Source organism: Prionailurus viverrinus, chromosome A1 (assembly GCF_022837055.1).
Source record: "Prionailurus viverrinus isolate Anna chromosome A1, UM_Priviv_1.0, whole genome shotgun sequence".
Taxonomy (NCBI): domain Eukaryota; kingdom Metazoa; phylum Chordata; class Mammalia; order Carnivora; family Felidae; genus Prionailurus; species Prionailurus viverrinus.
In genome coordinates this window covers 34,634,413-34,641,063 of record NC_062561.1, presented here as the reverse complement: position 1 = coordinate 34,641,063, position 6,651 = coordinate 34,634,413, and the positions used below count along the sequence as shown (strand labels likewise).

The following is a 6,651-nucleotide window of genomic DNA, read 5'->3' as shown; positions in this document are numbered from 1 at the left end:
GTTCTCACATCTGTCACTCACATCATCAACTATGGCATGTCAAGCCCCACATACACATAGGAGATAGAGATAGATAGAGATAGAGATAGAGATAGGTATATATATATATACACACACACACACATATATATATATAATATATGTATATATGTATAGAGATATGTATATGTATATATGAATATATGTGTATATATATATATATGTATACACACACACACATGCATATACTATATATGTATAGTAGAGGTTCAGGGGTGAACTGTATCTTAGCTACATGCTGTTGTCAGAATCCATTGACACCTATCAACTGATTTCTTTATTCTTGGTCGGAGCTCACTGTTTTTGCCAGGTATTTTGACAAATACCTCTACATGAGATGATTATTCATTCCTCAATTCACATGTGAAAGAGTTTGTTTATTTGAGAGGGGCAGGAGAATTAAGACATCTTAATCCTGATGTGAAACATATGTGCACAAAAATACTGTAAGAAAATACAGATGAATAACTGATAGTGAGAGGAGTCTTTGATATGAATTGTTCTAAGACAGACTTAATTGTGAAAACTAAGAGTAGATAAAAGTAAAAATTTTTAGTCGAATTAAAAATGTCATAATTTGGAGCACCTAAGTGACTCTGTCAGTTAAACGTCTGACTCTTAATTTTGACTCAGGTCATGATCTCTCAGTCGTGAGATGAAGCTCTGCTTCGGGCTCTGAACTTAGCATGAACCCTGCTTGGGATTCTGTCTCCATCTTTCCCTCCCCTGCTTGTGCACAAGCTCGCTCTCTCTCTCAAAATAATAATAATAATAATTAATTAATTAATAATAAATAAATTAATTAAATTGAAAAATACAAACTACCATTTATTTTATTTTATTTTTTTAATATATGAAATTTATTGTCAAATTAGTTTCCATACAACATCTGGTGCTCATCCCAAAAGATGCCCTCTTCAATACCCATCACCCACCCTCCCCTCCTTCCCAACCCCCATCAACCCTCAGTTTGTTCTCAGTTTTTAAGAGTCTCTTATGCTTTGGCTCTCTCCCACTCTAACCTCTTTTTTTTTTTTTTTCCTTACCCTCCCCCATGGGTTTCTGTGAAGTTTCTCAGGATCCACATAAGAGTGAAAACATATGGTATCTGTATTTCTCTGTATGGCACAAACTGCCATTTAAAACTATATGTAAATGTTTTATTATTACATCTATGCATTTTTTTCTACCATACAACTCGAAGAATCAAGAATCTTTCAATTTTATTTAAAAATATATTAAATGTCATTTTATTTGACATTTCTTTGTTTATCAGTCATTTATTGAACTCTTGCTGTTTCCATGTTGCTATTTACACACTTTCTTCTAGGAATCTATCTTTTTTTAAAATATGGAATGCTTCAGGACTTTGTGTATCATCCTTAAGCAGGGACCGTCTAATCTTTATGTGGTTTCAATTTAGTACGTGTGCTGCCAAAGCGAGGACTTTTCTATGAATCTCTTATTGGTGTCTATTACTTACTGATTTTTGTGGGTACTTTATATATGAAAACAACTCTTCAACTGTCAGTACATTTTAAGTTTATTTTTCCTCCGGTTTATTATTTTCTTGTGGACTATGTTCATGGGAATTTTATCAGATATAGTTTTTTCCTTAATGAGGACAAATTTACCAAACTTCCTTTCTTTTAAAATTTCTTTGAAGTTTATTCATTTTGGAGAGAGAGAGTGTGTGAGCGGGGAAGGGGCAGAGAGAGAGAGAGAGAGACAGGGAGACACAGAACCCAAAGCAGGCTCCAGGCTCTGAAGCAGGCTGCGAGCTCTGAAGCAGGCTGCGAGCTCTGAAGCAGGCTCTGAGCTGTCAGCACAGAGCCTGATGTGGGGCTTGAACTCACAAACCATAGATCATGACCTACGCTGTAGTCAGACACTTAACCAACTGAGCCACCCAGCCTCCTCTACCAAACTTACTTTTTAAGAAGCAATAAGCTTTGAACCCTAGATATCATTGAAAATACTTAGAAATACTTAGAAATAAAGTAAAACCATACTTTATTAACTTGAGAACTTCTGCATCCTATGTTAGTATCTCTATCTTAGCCTTTATGTGGTAGTTGAAACTATTTCTTCTGTCCTGTCGGGGAAGGCATTTACCAGATATGGCATCTTTTATTCAGGAAGTAATTTGTTGAACTTGCACTCATTTAGTCTCTTCCGATGCCCTCAGCCATTATCTGACCCAGGAAATTTCTTATTTTTCTCACTGTATGTTCAATTTAAATCTTTAGCAAGGCTATCAGGCCCAATTCAGGTCAGAGCTTAACCATACTACAGTCAATTTGCCCATGTACTTGGCATTTTTTACTTACAAGGAATAACAGCCTCACACACGTTGCATGATGTTCTAGTCTTCCTCACTCCATCATTCTTATGACTCCTAAAATCTTTAAACTGCAAGCATGCCTTTTTTTTGTTTGTTTTTTGGTAATTTTCAAATGATTTCCTCTAAATTACCAACAAGCCACTTTTGGCTTAAAATGGATTAGAGTTAGCTAAAATTATGTAAGTAAAAGACATAGCACAAAAAAACCATGTGGATGCTATTTATATGTTCATTCATTCTGATTGAATTTTGGAATGAGATTTCTATTAAGGACAGTGTACAAGAAAAGAAGGACCTAGCCTTCACACTAAGGAAAAACAGGGGCCCACATACTCTTAATGCAAAGGTAAAAGACATTTTACAAAGCAGGATTTGAGATATGGGCCCAAATGTATTTGGAAGGAGTTCCTCTTTCTGAACCCTATTTTTTCTTTTCATTCATATCTTCCTTCATTAGTGCCACTTTCATTTACTTACCTCAGGTAATTCATCTTGAATACTTTTTCTTTTTCTTTTTTTTTTAAGCTGTTTTTAATGTTTACTTATTTTTTGAGAAAGAGAGAGAGAGAGACAGCGTGTGAGCAGGGGAGGGGCAGAGAGGGAGACACAGAATCCGAAGCAAGCTCCAGGCTCTGAGCTGTCAGCACAGAGCCCAACATGGGGCTCAAACTCACGAATGGTGAGATCATGACCTGAGCCAAAGTCAGATGCTTAAAGGACTGAGCCACCCAGATACCCCATCTTGAATACTTTTTATCTTAGGTCAGTTTTATTGTATATTCCAACACTTTATTTCAAAATCTCTTCTTCATATTCCATATTAACTAAATCAGAATGTTTAATGTAACACAGTTTTTCTCCATTCTAATATTCATGAATCGACTTTTGCAAGTATGCTGGAAACCTTTTTTGAGGGATAAATCCATAAGAAAAACAAATTAATTAGTTATTCCCTAATAAGAGGCTATAGGGGGGTTCTTTAATGCAGAAGAGAGAATTCTAGAGAACAAGAACTATTAGTAATAGTAACTGCAAAGCTTACAGATTTACTTTTACTTAGTGACCATGGGTCAGGAACACCTAGAGAGCTTTGAACATACTTATTTCCTTTGTCCCATCCCAGACCACTTACATGAAGATAGGTTCTGGACATCTGTATCTTTAAAAAGTACCCAGGGACCCCTGGGTGGCTCAGTTGGTTAAGCAAACAACTATTGATTTTGGCTCAGGTCATGATTTCACTGTTGATGGGTTTGAGCCCTGCATCAGACTCCACACTGACAGAGCAGAGCCTGCTTGAGATTCTCTCTCTTCTCCCTCTCTCTCTCTCTCAAAATAAATAAATAAACCATTTATAAATAAATAAATAAATAAATAAATAAATAAATAAAACCCAAATAATTTTAATGTGCAGTCAGGTTAGAGAACCACTAATTAACCACTGCTTTCATAAGTAATTAAGCAGTTTAGATAGGATTAGTGAAATAGATATTCTTTGAGAGTTTTAGTGTTTACTTAACATATTTATTTACCCAATACTAACCTATAGATATATTCAATCATAGGTAATTTCTTTACAGAATTCCTCAAGAAATTAAAGAAAAAAACTCAAATAGAGGAAAATGTACCAAATGATGCAATTAAATCATTCTCACTCAATATTTGAAGTTGAATGTTACCTATTTAAAGTTAAAGCTTAAAATATTTAATGCTTAACACATTGTAATAATGGAAAATTAACACTATGCATTTATTGATGTTACTTTCAGAAATTTCTAAATCTATATATACATTTGTATTATATTTTGTTGTCTCTCAATTCCTTTAAAAATACTTTTCAATGATTCCCAGCAAAATTTTATTGCATTTTCTAAAGCAAAAGCGAAAGAATATAGAAAAGGAAAATAATGGAATACCAGTCTTCACTCCTGTAAAGAACTACTTTGAAGTTTGAATAGTTATTAAATTTTATATACATAAATTATAATTGTACACACCACCACAGGACTGCACACTTACATGTGTGTATCTGTATCTATATCTGTATGTCCATGTTTAAATCCTTTCTAAATTTCATCAATAAAATCCCTGTTTCATATGAGGATTCTCCTAAAAATTCCTCACATTTATGAACATATTAATTTTCATATTATATTCAGAGATTGAATTATCCTCTTGATAATTCAAAGATGGCTGCACAGAAAGGCATAACATTTAGACAAAAAAAGCACTGACTTTTAACTTTCTTCTAATTCCACCCATAGCACCCTTTTTCTATCACCATTAAATCTTTTGATACAGTTGGAGGAAATATATTATTATTAAAAACCTTACCCCTAAGCGGAAACACACAAATAGGAAATTCCAATTTATTTACCCTGATGGCAGGACAAAATCAAAGAGCTCTAAAAATGACTATAACTTTGAAGATTCCTACTACCACAACTTTATGCCATTCTGCCCCTGCGTCATTTTTCCCTTATACACCTGGCCTCCAGAGCTGTGTTTCTCAGACCCCACAGATCATTAAAACATATTCCTGCATTTGTGAATATTTCCCTACTAAGTATTTTGAAAGGAAATGGGGGAAAAATCACTGTTGAACTTCTATGAATGGGTAGGATTCAATAGAATTCAAACAGTTAACTTTCTATAATGCTGTGTTCAGACTTGTTTCTGGATAGTATATCATGTACCTCCATGGCTTTTCAGTACACTTTTTGGTTTGAAACTCTCAGATGCAGGTTGAGAAAGCCTAGTCTGAACTAATTTCAAAGTTTCACCTTCTAATCTGATATAAAGTATTTCCCATTCCCGAAAAGGGCCCAATACAATATTCTGCAGGGTAGCAGTACAAAAAGGAAGCTAGTCTGTCTTCCCATCATAGATAGCTTCTATATTCCCTGTGGTTGGGGCAAGGGATGATTAGATCCTTTTTGACTGGTGCTCTAGTTTATTAAATGATCACCAGCTCACCCATTTTTCATTTGATATGGCAATTCTGTGGGCTCTTTGGAGATTTCCTTTTCCTCCAATCCTGAGGAATACACTCTACATCTTTCCTTGGGGCAAAAGTGGACTATCTGCCTCTTGATTCTGTTCTAACCAACACTCCACCCAGACTCACTGGGCGTCTGCCCAAGATCACTTGGATTAGTCAGAATCTTCCAGGAACATACAATTAATAGGAGAGGGGTTGGGGGGAGACAGAGAAGAGAGAGAGAGAGAGAGAGAGAGAGAGAGAGAGAAATGGATTGGTTTTAAAGAATTGGCTCATATGACTATAGAGGCTGAGAAGTCCCAAGATCTGCTGTATACAATATAGAGACCCAGGAAAGCTAGTGGTGTAGATTGCAGTCCAAATCAAAAATCCTGAGAACCAGGAGCACCAGGGGTATAAGTCCCAGCCCAAAGTCAGGTGAAGAACAATGTTTTAGATAATAAGCCAGTCTGGCAGGAAGAGAGAATTCAACCTTCCTCCACCTTTTAGTTCTCTTCAGGCCTTCAGAGGACCGAGTGATACCCACCTACAATAGGGTGGACTCCTTTGCTCAGGCCACCAATTCAAATGCTGGTGTTTTCTGGAAACACCCTCACAGGCACACCCCCAAATTAATGTTTAACCAGAAATCTGGGCAACTCGTGACTCATTCAGATCTACACAGCTACCTGTTGAACCATCTCACAGGAAGATACAGCATACCTAGAAGCGTGGATAGCTGCTGTTCTAGCTCTTTCTCTTCAATCTGTTGTTACAGGTTGCTCAAGCCTATCTTTCCCATTTAGATTTTTTTTAATGTAGAGTCCCACACCTGTCTCGGTGTGTTTCCGTCCACAAGACACCATTCAAATTCTCCCAACAAATTTTAGTCTATGACTGTGCAGCCCATCCCAGCACTTATAGTATGACAGGAAATTGACCACACACAAAAACTGTTTTTAAAGAATGATGATGGGCACCTGGGTGGCTCAGTTGTTTGAGTGTCCTACTCTTGATTTCAACTCAGGTCATGATCCCCTGGTCATGGGATCCAACCCCACATCTGGCTCTGGGCTGAGCATGGAGTCTGCTTAAGATTCTCTCTCTCTCTCTCTCTCTCTCTCTCTCTCTCGGTCAGGTCCTGAATAGGTAAGTCAGCCAGCCTTATGTAGACTACATGCATACTTTTGCTCAATAATTTTTTTAGTTTTTTTTTAACACTTTTAATTTTCTACAAGACCCTGAAATGGTGGAAACCATCTATTTAGGATTATCTCTATGATAAAAA

The 6,651-nt window shown here is 36.3% G+C and overlaps 1 non-coding gene across 1 annotated transcript; it reads right to left on the bottom strand.

The window, feature by feature from the left end:
- Positions 1–1,384: 1,384 nt before the first annotated feature.
- On the bottom strand, positions 1,385–1,486 carry LOC125147414 (U6 spliceosomal RNA). Its single transcript, XR_007145182.1, has one exon. It is a non-coding gene; the product is annotated as a U6 spliceosomal RNA (small nuclear RNA).
- Between the last annotated feature and the right edge of the window lie 5,165 nt (positions 1,487–6,651).